Source organism: Ranitomeya imitator, chromosome 1, assembly GCF_032444005.1.
Source record: "Ranitomeya imitator isolate aRanImi1 chromosome 1, aRanImi1.pri, whole genome shotgun sequence".
NCBI classification, from domain to species: Eukaryota; Metazoa; Chordata; class Amphibia; order Anura; family Dendrobatidae; genus Ranitomeya; species Ranitomeya imitator.
In genome coordinates this window covers 779,459,869-779,479,536 of record NC_091282.1, presented here as the reverse complement: position 1 = coordinate 779,479,536, position 19,668 = coordinate 779,459,869, and the positions used below count along the sequence as shown (strand labels likewise).

General features: G+C 44.4%; 1 protein-coding gene across 3 annotated transcripts in view; it reads left to right on the top strand.

Moving 5' to 3' along the window:
• The window catches only part of TTC7B (tetratricopeptide repeat domain 7B), a 189,856-nt gene that overhangs the window by 122,586 nt on the left and 47,602 nt on the right, over nucleotides 1-19,668 (top strand). The gene's annotated exons all lie outside the window — the stretch shown is intronic.

The window sequence follows — 19,668 nt, the reverse complement described above, 5'->3', positions numbered from 1 at the left end:
CATATTGCTGGGGGGCACAGAGATCACAGGGGAGCACAAAGCTAGATGGCACAGAGGTCACGGGGCATATAGCTGGAGGGCACAGAATTCACAGGGGGGCATATAGCTGGGGAGCACAGAAATCACAGGTGGCACATCGCTGGGGGAACAGGGATCACAGGGGACTTAGCTCTGGGGCACATAGTTGGGTCCACAGAGATCGAGGGGGCACATAGTTGGGTCCACAGAGATTGGGGGGGGGCACATAGCTGGGAGGCACACAGATCACAGGGTGGCATATAGTTGAGGGCACAGATCACATGGGGGCTTATAGCTGGGGGGCACAAAGATCATAGGGGGTCACATAGCTGCATAGCTGGAGGGGCACATAGATCACAGGGCGGCACTTATCACCAGTAGAAAAGCACAGAGCCTCCGGCACAGAGATCGCTCTGAACTCCGCAACAGCTCCTCTTCCTGGACAGGAGAGCATTGGGTGCTAACACCGCCCACCCAGATGATGTCATCTTTCATGTGCAGGGCAGGCAGCGTTCTATAATGAACGCTGTGTGCCGTGCACTTGGGGGTTAAAGGGTCAACAGGATACGGCTCCCGCCCGAGCATTGGGGACTCCGTGAACTTGCCCGCGGGCCACATGAAAAGTCACCTGCGTGCCGGAGGTTCCCCACCCCTGCATTAAGGTCTGGAGAAACTGGCTGATGTGATGAGCTTTAGTATATTTTACTGCCAGTGTCTTAGTAAAAAAATTTTTGTTGTCACAAACACATTGAACTTTGATAGCGAAATAGTTCACTCTGTGACGTGTGCAGGCATCCATTTTAAGAAATACAAAACATCTTTTGAGAGTCTTTTTAAGATCTTCCTTTTGGTTAAATTTGGTTAAGGGCTTCTTCAATCACTAATTTTCTAATACTTTCTCTTTCCAGAGAAACACCAAGTTTGTGAGCCATTTCTCCATTACATGTGCACATACCCTTACAGCTCTTATTCTTGGCCACTGTGGATTTTCCCGCAGCAGATTTGATAAATCTGCAGGGAAAAAATGCTGCCTTTTTGCCTGCAGATTTATCGTGGATTTACTGTGGTTTTTCTGCAGTTTTCACTGCAGTTTTACAACTGCGGTTTTCCATAGGGGCTGCTGTAAAACCGCTACGGAATCCGCAGAAAGAATTGACATGCTGCGGAATGTAAACCGCTGCGTTTCCGCGCTGTTTTTTCCGCTGCATGTGCACAGCGTTTTTAGTTTCCCATACAGGGTCGGACTGGCCCACCGGAGAACCGGAGGATTCTCCGGTGGGCCCAGGCACTGACACCTGCTGGCATATTGGCTAGCAGCTGCTTAAGGCCCCCCAGCCAGTGGAGTGTCGCTAACAGCGGCACACCCAGCTGCTATGGGGCCCCTGAGTCAAGGGGGGCCCTTTTGGTGCCAGAGAGCAGCAGATGGACAGGAGTCTCCCCGCTGCTAAAGAGAAATGAATATTCACGCTTCCCCACGCCCCTATGGGCGTGGAGAGGCGTGAATACCATTTCACTTTAATGGCGGGCAGTGTTAGCCACAGGCTGAGCTAACACTGCCCGCTGCTGAATGGGGGGCCCCGGAGGTGGGCGGCGATCCTTAATTGCGATCCCTGCAGCTTGGGACCAGATCGAAGCTGCAGGGATCCATGCCGTCCTCTGTCCTGCCCGGCACTTCCTGTCTGAATAAGCGCGGCTGGATGACGTCATCATTCAGCGCGGCTGTTTCAGACAGAAAGTTGCCGGGATGTGCTGCGGCTGCTGGGAACGTGTGGAGAGGTGAGTGGGTGCTGTGTGTGCGTCTGTGTGTGCCTGCGTCTGTGTGTGTGCCTGCATGTGTGCGGCTGTGTGTGTGTCTGTGCGTGCATCTCTGCCTCCGTGTGTGCAGCTGTGTGTGTGGGGGAGGCAATGATGATGGTGCTGGAGGCAATGATGATGGTGGTGGGGGCAATGATGATGGTGGTGGGGGCTATGATGATGGTGGTGGGGCAATGATGATAGTGCTTGAGGCCATGATGATGGTGGTGGGGGCAATAATGATGATGGTGCTGGAGGTAATGATGATGATGGTGGTGGAGGCAATGATGATGGTGATGGAGGCAATGATGATGGTGCTGGAGGCAATGATGATGGTGCTGGAGGCAATGATGATGGTGGTGGGGGCAATGATGATGGTGCTGGAGGCCATGATGGTGGTGGGGCAATGATGGTGCTCGAGGCCATGATGATGATGGTGGGGGCAATGATGATGGTGCTGGAGGCAATGATGATGATGGTGCTGGAGGCGATGATGATGTGCTAGAGGCAATGATGATGGTGGTGGGGGCAATGATGATGATGGTGCTGGAGGCAATGATGATGATGGTGCTGGAGGCATTGATGATGGTGGTGGGGGCAATGATGATGATGGTGCTGGAGGCAATGATGATGATGGTGCTGGAGGCAATGATGATGATGGTGCTGGAGGCAATGATGATGATGGTGCTGAAGGCAATGATGATGGTGGTAGGGGCAATGATGATGATGATGATGGTGGGGAAGAAAGCAATGATGGTTCTGGTGTAAAGGACAAAGATGGTAGTGGTGGAAAGAACAATGGTGGTGGGGAAGGAGGCAATGATGGAGGTGGTAATGAGTACAATGGTGGAGGGGGAGAACAATGATGATGGTGGAGGGGGCTGAATTATACCCTTTCAGGGGGCTACATTATAATTCTGTGGGGGCTGCATTATTCTCTGAGGGGGCTACATCATACTGTATGAGGGGAGCTGCATTATGCCCTATGAGGGGCTACAGTATATTCTATGGGGGGCTGCCTTATGAGAGGTTGGCATTATACTCTGAGGGGGCTACATTATATTCTGTGGAGGGGCTGCATTATTCTCTCAGGTGGCTGCATCATACTATATGAGGGGAGCTACCTTGTATTATGCCCTGATATTAGCATGTTTTACCGCACAATTGATGGTCTTGAATGTATTTCTATGTAGCTACATAGTGGGCCCCAAGAATGATTTTCTCTGGTGGGCCCAAGGTGCTCCAGTCCGACGCTGTTCCCATAGGTTTACATTGAACTGTAAACTCATGGGAAACTGCTGCGGACCCGCAGCTGCAGAAACGCTGCGGATCCGCAGCGTTTTCCGCAGCGTGTGCACATACCCTAAAAGCTTGTTGTGCAAATCACAGGTCTGCAAAAAAATTTTCTTTCAAGAGCTGTTTTTGGTTATTCCACGTAATCTTTATGGTTTTAAGTGTGCTGAATCTGAAAATGAGCTGTTTTGTCCTAGGACATCATGTTTTCTGACAATTTAAGTAACTGTTAGATAAGACAATACCTCAAAATAAATGAAAATAGACTCATAAAATTAATTTTTTATTACAAATCTTTCATGAAAATCATTTTTTAACTGCAATGAGCTCACTAACACACTCTAAAATCGATTCTTCTTCCCTGTGAGGCTTCTCTTGGTACATTTACGCTTGTGAGTAGAATCTGGAATGTCTCTCTGAAGCGTCCAACAGTAGCCTGCCATCATTGTAATGCTCCATCTTTCCTGGTATCTTCTTTCCATCTCTTTACTGTCCTGGTGGAATCGCTCACATTGCTCTTCACTCACAGCTCCCAAATTTTCAGGAAAGTTGTCAGGGTGGGAATGGAGGAAATGCACTTTCAAACTCATCAGGCAACCTAAAGCTTGAAATGCTTTCAGCATTCGTCCGACGATTTTTTTTGTAGTCAGAGTCTTGTATATCTTCAATGCATTGATGTGAATTAATTAATAGTAATTTAATAAGATAAAAAAATACCAAAAATTGAGAAAAATATACTAAATTTGAAGAGAATTTTGCATTTTGTGGCAAATCCTGACGTTCAGGATTTTTTGCAATATTTTTTTCGTTTTCAGCACACCAAAATACATGGAAATTAGATGAAAATAATCAAACAGCTTTTTAGTCGAAGACCTGCTTTATGATAATGGTACACAGTCCTTTACAACAAACTCGATGAGCTGTCTTTTAACCCCTTTCCGACATGCGCCTGAGTTCCCGCAAACCGCAGTACTAGTACGGCAGCACTATCGCGCGGTCTCACATTGAGCACCGCGGCCATAGCGTGCGGGTGTCAGCTAGCGCCGATCGTGGGCATTTCACCCCTCTGATGCCGCTGTTAGTAGTGACAGCGACATAGAGGGGCATTGCGCAGGGACGGGGGCTCCCTGCGCTCTCCCACCAGAACAAAGCGATGCGATCGCGAGTCCCCGGATCCAAAATGGCCACCTGTCAGATCGCTGATCTGACACAGTGCTATGCAAAGTGTCAGATCAGCGATCTGATGTACCATAGTGATGTCCCACCCTGGGACAATATTATAAAGTGTAAAAAAAAAAGAAATCCCCAAATAAAGAAAAAAAAATGTTTTTTTCCAATAAATCTATTTATGTAAATAAAAACAAACAAACAATAAAAGTACACATATTTGGTATCGCCGCGTCCATAACGACCCGCTCTATAAAACTATCCCACTAGTTAACCCCTTCAGTGAACACTGCTAAAAAGAGGCAAAAAACGCTTTATCATCATACTGCCGACCAAAAAGTGTAATAAAATGTGATCAAAAAGACAGATATAAATAAACATGGTACTTCTGAAAACGTCATCTTGTCCCGCAAAAAAACCCGCCATACAGCATCATCAGCAGAAAAGTAAAAAAAGTTATAGCTCTCAGAATAAAGTGTTGCAAAAACCATTATTTTTTATATAAAATGTTTTTTATTGTGTAAAAGCGCCAAAACATTAAAAAAAATATAAATGAGGTATCGCTGTAATCGTACTGACCCGAAGAATAAAACTGCTTTATCAATATTACCAAACGTGGAACGGTATAAACGCCTCCCCTAAAAGAAATTCAGGAATTGCTGGTTTTTGTTCATTCTGCCTCCCAAAAATCAGAATAAAAAGCGATCAAAAAAATGTCACGTGCCCGAAAATGGTACCAATAAAAACATCAACTCATCCCGCAAAAAACAAGAACTCACATGACTCTGAGCCAAAATATGGATACATTATTGCTCTTAAAATGTGGTGATGCAAAAAATGATTTTTTGCAATAAAAAGAGTCTCTTAGCGTGTGACAGCTGCCAAACAAAAACCCGCTATAAATAGTAAATTAAACCCCCCTTTATCACTCCCTTAGGGAAAAATAATAAAATTTAAAAAATGTATTTATTTCCATTTTCCCATTAGGGTTCGGGTTGGGGCTAAAGTTAGGGTTAGGGCTGGGACTAAAGTTAGGGTTGGGGTTAGGGTTGGGATTAGGGTTAGGGGTGTGCCGGGGTTAGGGTTGAGATTAGGGCTGGTAGTAGGGTTAGGGGTGTGTTCGGGTTAGGGGTGTGGTCAGGGTTGTGGTTGGTATTAGGCTTAGAGGTGCGTTGGGGTTAGGATTGGAGTTAGAATTGGGGGGGTTACAGTGTTTAGGCACATCAGGGGCTCTCCAAATGTGACATGGCGTCCGATCTCAATGCCAGCCAATTCTGGAATTTCATGGCTCTGCATTATAAACTTTAGCAAAACACTTGGGGGTTCAAAGTTCTCACAACCCATCTAGATAAGTTCCTTGGGGGTCTAGTTCCCAGTATGGGGTCACTTTTGGGAGTTTCTACTGTTTAGGTACATCAGGGGCTCTGCAAACGCAACGTGACGCCCGCAGACCATTCTATCAAAGTCTGCATTCCAAAACAGCGCTCCTTCCCTTCCAAGCTCTGCCATGCGCCCAAACGGTGGTTCCCCCCACATATGGGGTATCAGCGTACTCAAGACAAATTGGACAACTTTTGGGGTGCATTTTTTTTTTTAAATTCGTTTATTAATTTCAGAATAGACAAACATTGCACATATTACATTTATCATTATTAAACATACCATCAGATACAAATGATTACAAACATCATCGCATCCAAAGTTCAGAGGCAATAGACTGTGCATGTTGAATCACTAGTACCTACAAAATACCTACTATACAACTTAAACAACTTTAACCTTTAGTAATAAGTCGCCAAAAGAAAACAGATTCAAGTTTGCTCTGCAACGATGTCCCCAAACCCCATGCCCTCCTCCCCGTGCATATATCTAATCCACGCAGACTACAGAGTATGATGAGATGAGTTCCATCTACCCCAAATTTTTTCGAATTTACCTGGGCATCCTCTATTATGGTACAGTGTTCTTTCATATGGGATAACCGAGTTCACCAGGTCAATCCAAGCTCTGAGAGACGGGGAGGAGCCACCCATCCACCTTAATGCCAGTACCTTTCGTGCTAAGAAGAGCGTTTCTCGAAGGAAGATCCCAGTATGGTGATCCCAGGTCTCTGTATCCCACACCCCAAATAGGCAAGTCAATGGTTCAAGTGGGACAGGGATTAACAATAAAGACGTTAACAATGTCGTGACTTCTTTCCAATAATGAAGGATTACCGGGCACCGCCATATCATGTGGGTAAAATCCGCATCATGTGCGTGACACCGTAAGCAGTCTGACGTCTGAAGGCGGCCCATTTTAAAAAGTCGTGTCGGAGTCAGATAAGTCTGATATGTAATATATAGCTGGGTCATCCTATTGTTAACTGAGGGAGAAACTTTAGTTGGAGATTCCAAAATATCTTCCCACTCCTCTCCCAGTGTATCGGGAAGGAGTCCCTCCCATTTCTTTTTTAAGGTGTTAATAGTGAGCCCATCTCCCACGGATAATAGGTATGTGTATAAAGAGGAAATGAGCCCCTGAGGACCCTGTGATTTGAGAATGCCTATAAGGGGTAAAGATGAAATTGCTCGACCTGCACCTGCATTTCGCATATGTGACTGGAAAGCTGACCTCAGCTGTAAATAACGGAAGAATTGAGATCTTGGGATATTGCAGGTATCCCGCAATTGTTCAAAGGACACAAAAACATCTTGGTTATACAAATTACCTACCGAGAGAACACCACATGAGATCCAGAACTCAGTAGACGGGTGATTTAGTAATTCTGGAAAATAACTATTATACCACAGTGGCATTTCGGCTATTATATCTGTATATTTAATAACTTTTTTAATTTGTCTCCATATTAATCTCGCTTGTCGAAGCAATGGCAGCAAACGGGGAGCACTGACTTTCTCCATTTCCAAAAAACCCAGTGGACAGTCAATACGGGCAGAATGGATTATATGGCTTTCTGAATTAGGTAGGGAGTTGCTAGGCATCCATTTGCTTATCGCCCTAGCCTGCCCAGCAAGATAATATAGATAAAAGTCTGGTAAGGCTGCCCCTCCCCCCCTTGTCGGTCTCTGTAGAGTAGATAGCTTGAGTTTGGGTCTAGTCTTCCCCCATATAAAGGACGTGGTCAGGGAGTTTAAGTTTGCAAAGAAAGATTTGGGTATTGGCACAGCACTATGTTGGAGACAATAATTAAATTTGGGGAGCAATATCATCTTAACTAAATTAATGCGACCTGCAACGGAGAGAGGGAGTTTGCTCCAAGCTATGAATTTAGATTTGGCCAGGTCCAATAGTGGATAAATATTAAGTCGTAGGTCCAGCTGACTATATTGAGACATATGTATTCCTAGATATTTGAAATTGGAGACTACAGGTAGTGACGAGAGATTTTCGAGACGGGGCATCGGCGCATGAGACAGAGGCATCAGAGCAGACTTATCCCAATTGATATAGAGACCAGAGAATTTGCTAAAATTATCTATAGTCGTTATTACTCGCGGTAGTGTTTCTTCTGTTTTATCCATAAATATGATCATATCATCAGCATATAGACCGATGGTATCTACACGATCCGCAATACTTATTCCCTTGATATCCGTGGAAGACCTTATGCGTATTGCCAATGCTTCTATCGCGAGGGCAAAGAGGGCCGGGGACAGAGGACATCCCTGACGGGTTCCCCTATGTAAAGTAAAAGAATCAGAGATAGAATTATTCACAATTACCCGTGCCCTAGGATTCCTATATAGTGTATCTATCCCTCTAATGAATTTATCTCCAAAACCGTATTTCTGCAGACATGCAGAAAGAAAAGGCCATTCAAGGGAGTCAAACGCTTTAGCTGTGTCTAGGGATGCCAGAGCCCAGTTATTATCCAATTCTAGGGAGCTATATTGAATCACTGATTGGACCCGCCGAATATTAATAGAGGTACTTTTCCCAGGCATAAAGCCTGTTTGATCTGGGTGTATAAGATCTAATATGATTGTATTTAGTCTAGTGGCCAATATTTTAGTGAAGATTTTATAATCTACGTTCACCAATGATATGGGGCGATATGATCCACATTCCAAGGGGTCCTTTCCCTCCTTCTTAAGTACAATGATATTTGCATCATAAAATGTTTCAGGCATAATTTCTCCCTCCCATATATTCTGAAGCACCTTCAATAAGAGTGGTGCCAGGTGGTCCCGATATTTTTTATAGAACTCAACGGGAAACCCGTCAGGTCCAGGGGCCTTCCCGATGGCCATATCCATTATAGCCTGTTCCACCTCCTCCAGAGTAAACTCGGCTTCCATAAAAGCTTGCTGGGTTGGGCTCAGTAAGGGGAATGCCATGTCTGATAGATAGTCTATACATTCAGGGACCCCAAGACCACTACCCGATTTGTACAGTGACTTATAGTAATTACAAAAACTTTGAAGAATTTCCTCGGTGGAGGATACCAACGAACCATCGAGTGTCCGAATCTGTAGTACCGTGTTGGAGGTGTTATGCTGACGTACCAAAAAAGCTAGGAGTTTACTGGCCTGATTCCCCATTTCAAAATAAGACTGACGGGTAAAAAATAATTTACGTTTTGATTTAGTGTCTATATTTTGGGTGTATAATCTTTGGGAAGTGAGCCACTCCACCCTGTTGCCGTTAGTTTGATTGGCCACATAGGCGGCTTCCGAGTCCTTCAGCCGTCGCTCAATCTCGTCATCTTCCCCCGCCGTCACCCTCTTTATATAGGAGATTGTAGAGGACAGACATCCCCTCAAATATGCCTTTAGAGTGTCCCAGAACAGATTGAGATTCGAGGGGTCTGGGTGAGTAGAGACAAAGCAGTTTAACTGATCAACCGTTCTATCACTAGCATCTATTAGTTTCAGCCAGAAGGGATTCAATTTCCAAGGTATATTATTATTTGACTGACCGTATTTAAGTTTGAGAACAACTGGGCTGTGATCTGATATCCCCCTGCTACCATGTTCGACACTATTCACCCACAGTGCTAGGTCGCTAGATCCAAATATGTAATCTATACGGGATAGAGACTGTCTAGTTGAAGAATGACAAGTATATTCCTTTATCTCAGGGTGACGTATTCTCCATAGGTCTAACCATCCGCTACCGTTCATAAATGATGCCAATTGAGAGGGAGATTGAGAAAGGGGCCCCCTTGACATCTCGCCGTCTAGTCTCAGTCTGTCTTTAAGATTATCCATGACTAAATTAAAGTCTCCCATACAGATAACACTAGCATTAGGATAATTTAGGGAGAAACCCAGTGCCATGCGGAGAACCGATATGCCGGCCGGGGGTGGGTTATAAACACATAATATCACATATTCCTTCATATTAATAAAGGCATGAACAAAAACAAAGCGACCCTCAGGATCGCGTCGTGACTCTCTAGCCTCCCACCTGACATTCCTATGTACCAACAGGGAGACCCCTCTGGAGTAACTGGTGTGAAATGCGTGAAGGGACCACTGCACCCACGGCTTTTGCGTACACTTAGCTGTGTCTCTGGTCAAATGCGTCTCCACAAGTGCTACAATATGTGGATGATACCTTTTAATTTGTGAAAATACCTTAATTTTCTTTCGAGGAGTCTTAATACCCCGTATGTTCCACGTCATACATACAATCTCAGATCCCATATCTACGTTCGGGAAAAGGCATAACATACACCACAGCCTGGGCGGGAATCAGGAACATCATACAGAGCATAAGGTTATCACTGGCGACTAATAAACATAACAAACAATTGAAATTGAAACTGGTGTAAAATACCAAACCAAACAACATTTGAACAGTGGAGGAGTGTAATCCTACACTCCTATAGTTGAGTAGAATAGGGGATACCCTCACTGGAATCAGCGTCCGGTATAGTTGACAAACTCAGCACCCACATAGAGAGCTCTAGATTGTGTTGCCATCAGATAGAAAGAGCTACTCAAGAGTCCGGGGTACTAGGCCCCTTGTATGACCGTAACCATTCGACCGCCTCCGCCGGGTCAGTGAAGAACAGGGAGGAGCCTTCATGAACAATACGGAGTCGAGCTGGATAAAGCATGGAGTAAATGATGTTTTTATCCCTGAGCTGCTTTTTGACTTCCATAAATCGAACTCGCTGCTTTTGAAGTTCCATAGAGAAGTCCGGGAAGATTGATATAGTGGCGTTATTGAATTTAATAGGGGCCTTCTGCCTTGCCAAGCGAAGAATTGCATCCCTGTCTCTGCAGTTAAGGAGACGTGCCAGAAAGGGTCGGGGCGGAGTTCCAGGAGGAAGAGGTCTCGTTGGGACCCTATGGGCCCTTTCCACAGAAAATGTTGAGGAGAATCCGTCTCCCAGGGAGGTTTTAAGCCAGTCCTCTAGAAATTGCTCAGGTTGCTGACCCTCCGAGCGTTCTGGTAGGCCAATAATTCGGATATTATTACGGCGCAGCCTGTTTTCCAGGTCATCTGCCTTTTGCTTCCAGGCATTCACAGAGCCAGTGGCCTTTGATAACTTAGCCTCCATTGGGGCAATGGTGTCCTCTATCTGAGACACCCTTGTTTCAACCTCTGAAATACGCCCTCTCATAGTTTGTATATCTTGTCGCAGACGGCCCACTTCAGTATGCACGTCTTCTATTTTCTCAGTGAGAGAGGACCTGGTGAGAGATATAGCCTGCATCAACTGCTCAGATGCTTGTTTAAGAGTCAGTTCGTCTTGTTCTCCCTCCTCATTGCTGTCAGAAAGACGATTTTTGCGTTGACTCTGCGTGGGATTATTTCTGAGAGAGCGTGTATTATCTGGGGCATCTTCTCTGGCATATTTCCTCAACTTGTCAGCAGCCCCCGCTCCTTTAGGATGATGCATGGTGATTGGCAGAAGATCCCCACCAAATGACCAAATTTATTATTATGGCAGTCTATTCTCCACTAGCAGACCGGACAGGGCCAAACACCGGGATGCACCCCCCGAGAGGCAGCAAACCAAGCAAAGAGTCTCAGATATCTGCAAATGTATCAATTTAGGAGTTTGCCCAGGCACTGTGTCCCAGAGCAGCCACAGTTCCCCAGGAAGAACAGCAGGGAGGGGGGAACGATCCCTCCAAAGTAATGGTGCAAGCAGGGGTTTTGATAAGGGGAGTGCAGGGCCCAATTTTCCAGGGCGCACACCGCTCTGCCCCTTTTAGTGTTTCAGGCCGGTAGCTCACCTCCTGAATGCACCGCAGACTTGCTATATAGCGCCTCTCTCCTTGCTGCTGGAGAGTGCGCTGTGGTAATGGCCGCCGTCTCCCAGGGCCCGCCCGCCGCTCCAGACCCGGCACCTGTCTCCTGCTCCTCGATGTTCCACAGCGTCCCCGCTGTATGTAAGTGCCTGCCGTGCTCCCCGGGGGATCCACCCGGCTTCAGCCGCCGCCGGCACTGCGTCCCGCCCGTCGGAGCCGCGCTTAAAGATGGCCGCCGCAGCCCAGGGACCTCGCCGCTCCTCCAGGCCGCCACAGATATCGGCTCTCCAGCGTTCCACCGCCGCCACCCGGGGGGGTCGCCGGTCTCCCGAGCTTTCAGAGCACCGCCTCAGCCGGTGCAGCTGCAGTTCAGGGGGATAAATGGCCGGATTCAGATCAGGATAATGGGAGCCTCCAAAAGGTGCGTCTTCTCTCTTGGCTTACATAGCCACGCCCCCTTTGGGGTGCATTTTCTCCTGTTACCCTTGGGAAAATAAAAAATTGCAGGCTAAAAGATCAATTTGTGGGGAAAAAAAATGATTTTTTAATTTTCACGGCTTTACATTCTAAACTGTAGTGAAACAATTGGGGGTTCAAAGTGCTCACCACACATCTAGATAAGTTCCTTAGGGGGTCTTCTTTCGAAAATGGGGTCACTTGTGGGGGGTTTCCACTGTTTAGGCACATCAGGGACTCTCCAAGCGCAACATGGGTTCCGATCTCAATTCCAGTCAATTTTGCATTGAAATGTCAAACGGCGCTCCTTCCCTTCCAAGCTCTGCCATGTGCCCAAACAGTGGTTTACCCCCATTTATGGGGTATCAGCTAACTCAGGACAAATTGATCAACAACTTTTGGGTCCAATGTCCTGCTATCCTTGGGAAAATAAAAAATTTGGGGCGAAAAGATTAAAAAAAAATTTTTTTAAATTAAGGCTCTACATTATAAACGTCTGTGAAGCACTTGGAGGTTCAAAGTGCTCACCACACATCTAGATTAGTTCCTTAGGGTGTCGGCTTTCCAAAATTGTCACTTGTTGGGGGGTTTCCACTGTTTAGGCATATCAGAGGCTCTCCAAACGCGACATGGTGTCCGATCTCAATTCCAGCAAATTTTGCTTTGAAAATTCAAATGGGGCTCCTTCCCTTCCGAGCTCTGCCATGTGCCCAAACAGTGGTTTACCCTCACATATGGGGTATCGGCGTAGTCAGGACAAATTGTACAATGACTTTTGTGGTCCAATTTCTCCTGTTACTCTTGGTAAAATAAAACAGATTGGATATGAAGTAAAAAAATTTGTGAAAAAGTTAAATGCTCAATTTTTTTTAAACATTCCAAAAATTCCTGTGAAGAACCTAAAGGGTTAATAAACTTCTTGGATGTGGTTTTGAGTACCTTGAGAGGTGCAGTTTTTAGAATGATGTCACTTTTGGGCATTTTCTGTCACATAGGCCCCTCAAAGTCACTTCAAGTGTGAGGTGGTCCCTAAAAAAAATGGTTTTGCAAATTTTGTTGTAAAAATTAGAAATTGCTGGTCAACTTTTAACCCTTATAACTTCCTAACAAAAAAAATTGTTTCCAAAATTGTGCTAATGTAAAGCAGACATGTGGGTAATGTTATTTATTAACTATTTTGTATGATATGACTCTCTAATTTAAGGGCGTAAAAACTAAAAGTTTAAAAATTGCAAAATTTTCAGCAAATTTTTTTTTTTTTTTTTTTTACAAATAAACGCAAGTCATATCGAAGAAATTTTACCACTATCATAAAGTACAATATGTCACGAGAAAACAAACTCAGAATCACCAGGATCAGTTGAAGCATTCCAGAGTTAAGACCCCATAAAGTAACAGTGGTCAGAATTGAAAAAAATGGCCTGGTCAGGAAGTTGAAAACAGGCTTCGGGGTGAAGGGGTTAAACACATCTGTTGTCATTGTTACAGTAACTTTGTCACTTACAAAATATCTTGTAACTGACATTTAAGATGCTCTTTCCTCCTCCTTTGCCTGGCGGGAAGTGCTGGTTTCTTGGTGCTGCTGTGATCTTTTTCAGTCACAGCTTTGTAAACTGGGTGGCAGCGTTATAAATGTCTTTTTAGATTGGAATATCTTGAAGGAGCATTTTTACCACTGCCTGAGTATGCACTGATTTTGGCATCACAGCATTTGTTTTCATCTTTGTCACTTATACACTGACACACAAAATGTTATCTTAAATCATTGTAAAATGCTCAAATACAGAGGACTTCATAAGATGCTTCTTAGACAATTTGTAATTATGTAAATTTGCTCTAAAATAATTTTGTCCTGTAAAAAAATAAAGTATAATACTTACAAGAATAGTGAATCGTGTCCTGTATAATTTGGGATAGAAATAAAACAATCTTTGCATAAATCAATAGATAAGTATAAAGTTTGTAAAATATGTTGTTAAATAGCTTTACTCTGACCTTTCAATGTCAAGGCTTGTCTCAGCAGTTCAACTCAAGTATTAGACTCAGGCGTCAGACTCAGGCGTCAGACTCAGGCGTCAGACTCAGGCGTCAGACTCAGGCGTCAGACTGAGTATTTCTGATGTTTGACTTTGATACGTTACCATGTCCTAAAATGAACACTTTACAACAGGGTACAGCTCACTAAATGCTTCACATCATATTTCTTCACAGTCTATGAAGAGGGGAGGAGGGAGGGAGCATGTTTGTGCTGAATCATATTCCAGAACACACACAAATATATATGTCCTCATCGATCCTGTTACTGTATTTCTGAATTTGAGATGTTAGAAAACATTTTTCCCCCTTATATTCTATGTATAGTGTATATAAGAGCAGCTAATTTGTCCAAACATGAGCTAAGAGGAAAAACAAACTAAAACATCAAGTATACAGAGAAAACATATACTGGATTATTGATTTATGCACAGTTTATTGAAAGTTTAAGTATGCTTTAGGATGTACTTACCTTCCTTAATTCTGCTTTCCTGTTCACTCCAGAAATTCTGAGATGAATGTAGGCTTTCCTTCCATGTGTGTTTGTTATTTTTTTTCCCCTTATCTGTAGAGGAGGAGCCTCACTACTTGTCATGAACATAAACTGCAGCACAGATTCATCTCAGCTAAAAGTCTAGACCTTAGATCAGGAATAGGACAGACATTTATAGAACATTTCATAATGTTACCAAATTCTAATGAAAAAAATATTCCCCACAAACTACATTGAACTACTGTACCCAATTTATTATATATTTTCAGAGTCTGTCCATTTTATACGCATGAAGATGGAATTCCCTTGACTTGGTCTTCTGGCTTTGCTCAGTGGACGATTTCACAAACTCCCCTCTCCCGCTCTCTGACCACAACCTTCTTTCATTCTCTATCAAGAACTGCCATCCTGCTCAGGTCACCCCCACTTTCCACACTTATAGAAACATACAGGCCATTAACACCCAGAAACTTATGCAGAACTTGGCCTCATTGGCCCCTATCTCCTCCATCTCATGTCCTGATTCTGTACTGAAGCATTACAATGAAACCCTCCAAAGTGCCCTGGATGAAATTGCACCTTCTATACATAGAACAACTCGGCACAGACGGCGACAACCGTGGCACACGTTGCAAACACGTTTCCTACAGCAGTGCTCCAGGTGCGCCGAACGTCTGTGGAGAAAATCTAATCTACCCGAAGATTTCATCCATTATAAATTTATGCTTAAAACATACATCTCTGCCCTTCACCTCTCCAAACAAACCTATTTTAACACCCTCATCACCTCGCTGTCCAGTAACCCTAAACGTCTCTTTGACACTTTCCATTCCCTACTCAACCCAAGTGTGCAGGCCCCAACCACGGATCCCCGCGCTGACGATCTGGCCAATTACTTCAAAGAAAAAATTGACCACATTCGACAGGAAATTAGCTCCCAATCCCTTCATACCATGCACTGTCCTCCCTCCCCCACTGCATCTAGTTCACTCTCTGACTTTGAACCAGTTACAGAAGAAGAAGTAATCAGGCTCCTTGAATCTTCTCGACCGACCACTTGCACCAGTGACCCCATTCTGTCACATCTCCTCTAGTCACTTTCCCCGGCTGTCACCTCTTACCTAACAAAAATATTCAACCTTTCTCTATCTTCCGGTATCTTTCCCTCCTCATTTAAGCATGCCATCATACACCCATTACTTAAAAAACCATCCCTCGATCAAAACTGTGCCGCTAATTATAGACCTCTCTCTAATCTTACATTCATCTCTAAACTCCTTGAACGCCTGGTCCACCTTCGTCTCATCCGCTATCTCTCAGATAACTCTCTTCTCGACCTTCTTCAATCTGGTTTCCGCTCTTTACACTCTACTGAAACTGCCTTCACTAAAGTCTCTAATGATCTACTAACAGCTAAATCTAATGGTCACTACTCCATGCTGATTCTCTTGGATCTCTCCGCAGCATTCGATACTGTGGATCATCAGCTCCTCCTCTCTATGCTCATCTCCATCGGCCTCAAGGACACCGTTCTCTCCTGGTTCTCCTCCTATCTCTCTGACCACTCCTTCACTGTATCTTTTGCTGGTTCCTCCTCCTCTCACCTTCCCCTTACTATTGGGGTTCCTCAAGGATCAGTCCTAGGCCCCCTCCTCTTCTCTTTGTATACTGCCCCTATTGGACAAACAATCAGTAGATTTGGTTTCCAGTACCATCTCTATGCTGATGACACCCAATTATACACTTCTTCTCCTGATCTCACACCTGCCTTCTTAGAAAACACCAGTGATTGTCTTACCGCTGTCTCTAACATCATGTCCTCCCTCTATCTGAAACTGAACCTGTCAAAAACTGAACTCCTCGTGTTCACTCCCTCTACTAACCTACCTTTGCCTGACATTGCCATCTTCATGTGTGGTTCCACCATTACTCCCAAGCAACATGCCCGCTGCCTTGGGTTAATCCTTGATTCTGAGCTTTCCTTCACCCCCCATATCCGATCATTGGCTGGCTCTTATCTGCATCTCAAAAACATTTCTAGAATTCGCTCTTTTCTTACTTTCAACGGTGCAAAAACTGTCACTGTTTCACTCATTCATTCTCGTTTGGACTATTGTAACTCTCTCTTAATTGGACTTCCTCTTACCAAACTCTCCCCGCTCCAATCTGTCCTGAATGCTGCTACCAGGATTATATTCCTCACCAACCGTTACACCGATGCCTCTACCCTGTGCCAGTCATTACACTGGTTACCCATCCATTTAAGAATCCAGTACAAAACTATTACCCTCATTCACAAAGCACTCCATGGCTCAGCACCACCCTACATCTCCTCTCTGGTCTCAGTCTACCACCCTACCCGTGCTCTCCGTTCTGCTAATGACCTGAAGTTGGCATCCTCAATAATCATAACCTCCCACTCCCGTCTCCAAGACTTTTCATGTGCTTCGCCAATTCTTTGGAATGCACTACCCAGGTTAATAAGATTAATCCCCAATCGCCACAGTTTTAAGCGTGCCCTAAAAACGCATTTGTTCAGACTGGCCTATCGCCTCAACTCATTAACCTAACTATCCCTGTGTGGCCTATTAAAAAAAAAAAAAAAAAAAACCTTAAACCTTAATCAGGTTCCTCACATCATGTTCTCATACACTTTATACAGTTAATAGCCCTCTGTGTCTGTACTGTTACATACTTAGGCTGTTAACTGGTTCATGCAGCTTTACATGAACACCCGATCCTTACAATATGGCTGGTCCGAACAACGAAAGCAATTGTTACCATCCACCTCTCGTGTCTCCCTTTTTCTTATAGATTGTAAGCTTGCGAGCAGGTTCCCCATTCCGATTAGTATCTTATTTTGAACTGTGATTTTTGTTATGCTGTAAATGTCTATTGTCTGTACAAATCCCCTCTATAATTTGTAAAGCGCTATATAAATAAAATTATTATTTATTATACCGACTCCGACTCCACAGCCCTGCTATCCATCACTAGAGATCAGCTTTCTATTCTCCTGATTATTCTTTTGTTGGTGACACATTGTCTTTTTCTTGGCTGTTCTCTCTGAACAGTAGTTCTGGGTGTTTGCGCTGTGCATGCAGCAGGGGGCGCCGTATCCTCATATTACACTCTCCATTTATCTCTGCCCCTGGCCCCTCTCTGGCCCTGGATCGGATCGGATTGCATTCAGTCTCTGGTCTTAGTGACAAAGTGACGGTTTCTCCTGAATCTGATCCATTAATACCGTTATATCATTAATGCCACTGAGTTATTACTGCAATGATTACACTTCTCGTATCCGCTGCAATGGGACAGGACGCATACGAGAACAGTAATGTTGATGAGGATCACTAAGCTGCAGCATATAGCGAGGATGAGCATAGCTAGCGATGATGTGAAGCCTTTGCCCCTATACAACGTATAGGAAATTGTCTGAATAAAGCAAGAATGTTCCCATCCACTGTCAGTAACCAGAGGACTGTCATTAGTCTCTAGTGTGGTGTGACTGGGTTGTTCCCAGGCGTGGTGTCTGCTGCGGTTCTTCCCCTTTGCTTAACAGTGTATACTGCTGCCTCAGACCTCTAATCCCCATGTTCTAGCAGCGGCGCTAAGTCACTTTCTCCCTGCATTGTGGCTCCTTTCTCTGATGCTGCTGCCACAGGTACAAAGAAGCAGTTTTTAGAATGGTGTAACTTTTGGGTATTTTCTGTTATAATGACTTCCCAAACTCACTTCAAATGTGAGATGGTCCCTAAAAAAATGGTTTTGTAAATTTTGTTGGAAAAATGAAATTGCTGGTCAACTTTCTAACCCTTATAACTTCCAAACAAAAAAAAAATAGTTTCCAAAATTGTGCTGATGTAAAGTAGACATGTGGGATATGTTATTTATTAACTATTAAGTATTTTGTGTGAACCCACTCTCTGATTTAAGGGTCCAAAAATTAAAAGTTTAAAAATTGTACAAATTTTAATATTTTTTTCACAAAAAAATTTACTTTGGGGCCAAATTTTTTTAAATTTCACAAGGGTATCAGGAGAAAGTGGACACACCATATGTGGGGAAAGCCACTTTTTAGGCGCATGGCAGGGCTCAGAAGGGAGGGAGCACCGTTTGACTTTTTGAGCGCAAAATTGGCTGGAATCAGTGGTGGGCGCCATGTCGCGTTTGGAGACCCCCTGATATACCTAAACAGTGGAAACCTCCCAATTCCAACTCCAATCCTAACCCCAACACACCCCTAACCCTAATCCCAGCCATAACCCTAACCACAAACCTAACCGTAACACACCCCTAACCCTAATGCCAACCCTAACCGTGATCCTAACCCTAGCCCCAACCCTAGCCCAATCCTAACGAAAAAATGGAAATAAATACATTTTTTTATATTAATATTTTTACCAAACTAAGGTATAATAACGGTGATCGCAACACTGGGATCGGTAAAAACCGACCCGAATCATGTTCTCCGGGGTTCCAGCTACCCCTGGTAACCGAGACCCCAGATAATTTACAACGCTAGGGGCGCTATAACCTTATTTCTCAGCGCTGTTAAAAAGTGGCGCAGAGTAATAAGTACCCTTAACTGCCGCCGTTAAAGGGACGTTTTGGTGGTTATTAACGGGTTACATTTTTTTCTATTTTATGTCAATAAATAAAATGTTCTACAAGTTTCTATCAGTTCTAGTAATTTCACCCAAGATCTCTGCTTGCTATCAGCACAAAGGAACATCATAACATCAGCAGCACAAAACTCTGTCCTCAGAGTTCGCTACAATGTATCACTGCCGGGAAAATACATTTATCAGGTGCTCTCAGTGCATAAAACCATTTGTTTTATCCAGAGGTTGAAAGTCTGTGCAGGAAAAGCTCTAAAGGCCCCGTCACACATAGCGAGATCGCTAGCGAGATCGCTGCTGAGTCACAAGTTTTGTGACGCAACCGCGATCTCAGTAGCGATCTCGCTATGTGTGACACGTACCAGCGATCAGGCCCCTGCTGTGAGATCGCTGGTCGTGTCGGAATGGCCTGGGCCATTTTTTGATCTTTGAGGTCCCGCTGACATCGCTGAATCGGCGTGTGTGACGCCGATTCAGCGATGTCTTCGCTGGTAACCAGGGTAAACATCGGGTTACTAAGCGCAGGGCCGCGCTTAGTAACCCGATGTTTACCCTGGTTACCATCGTTAAAGTAAAAAAA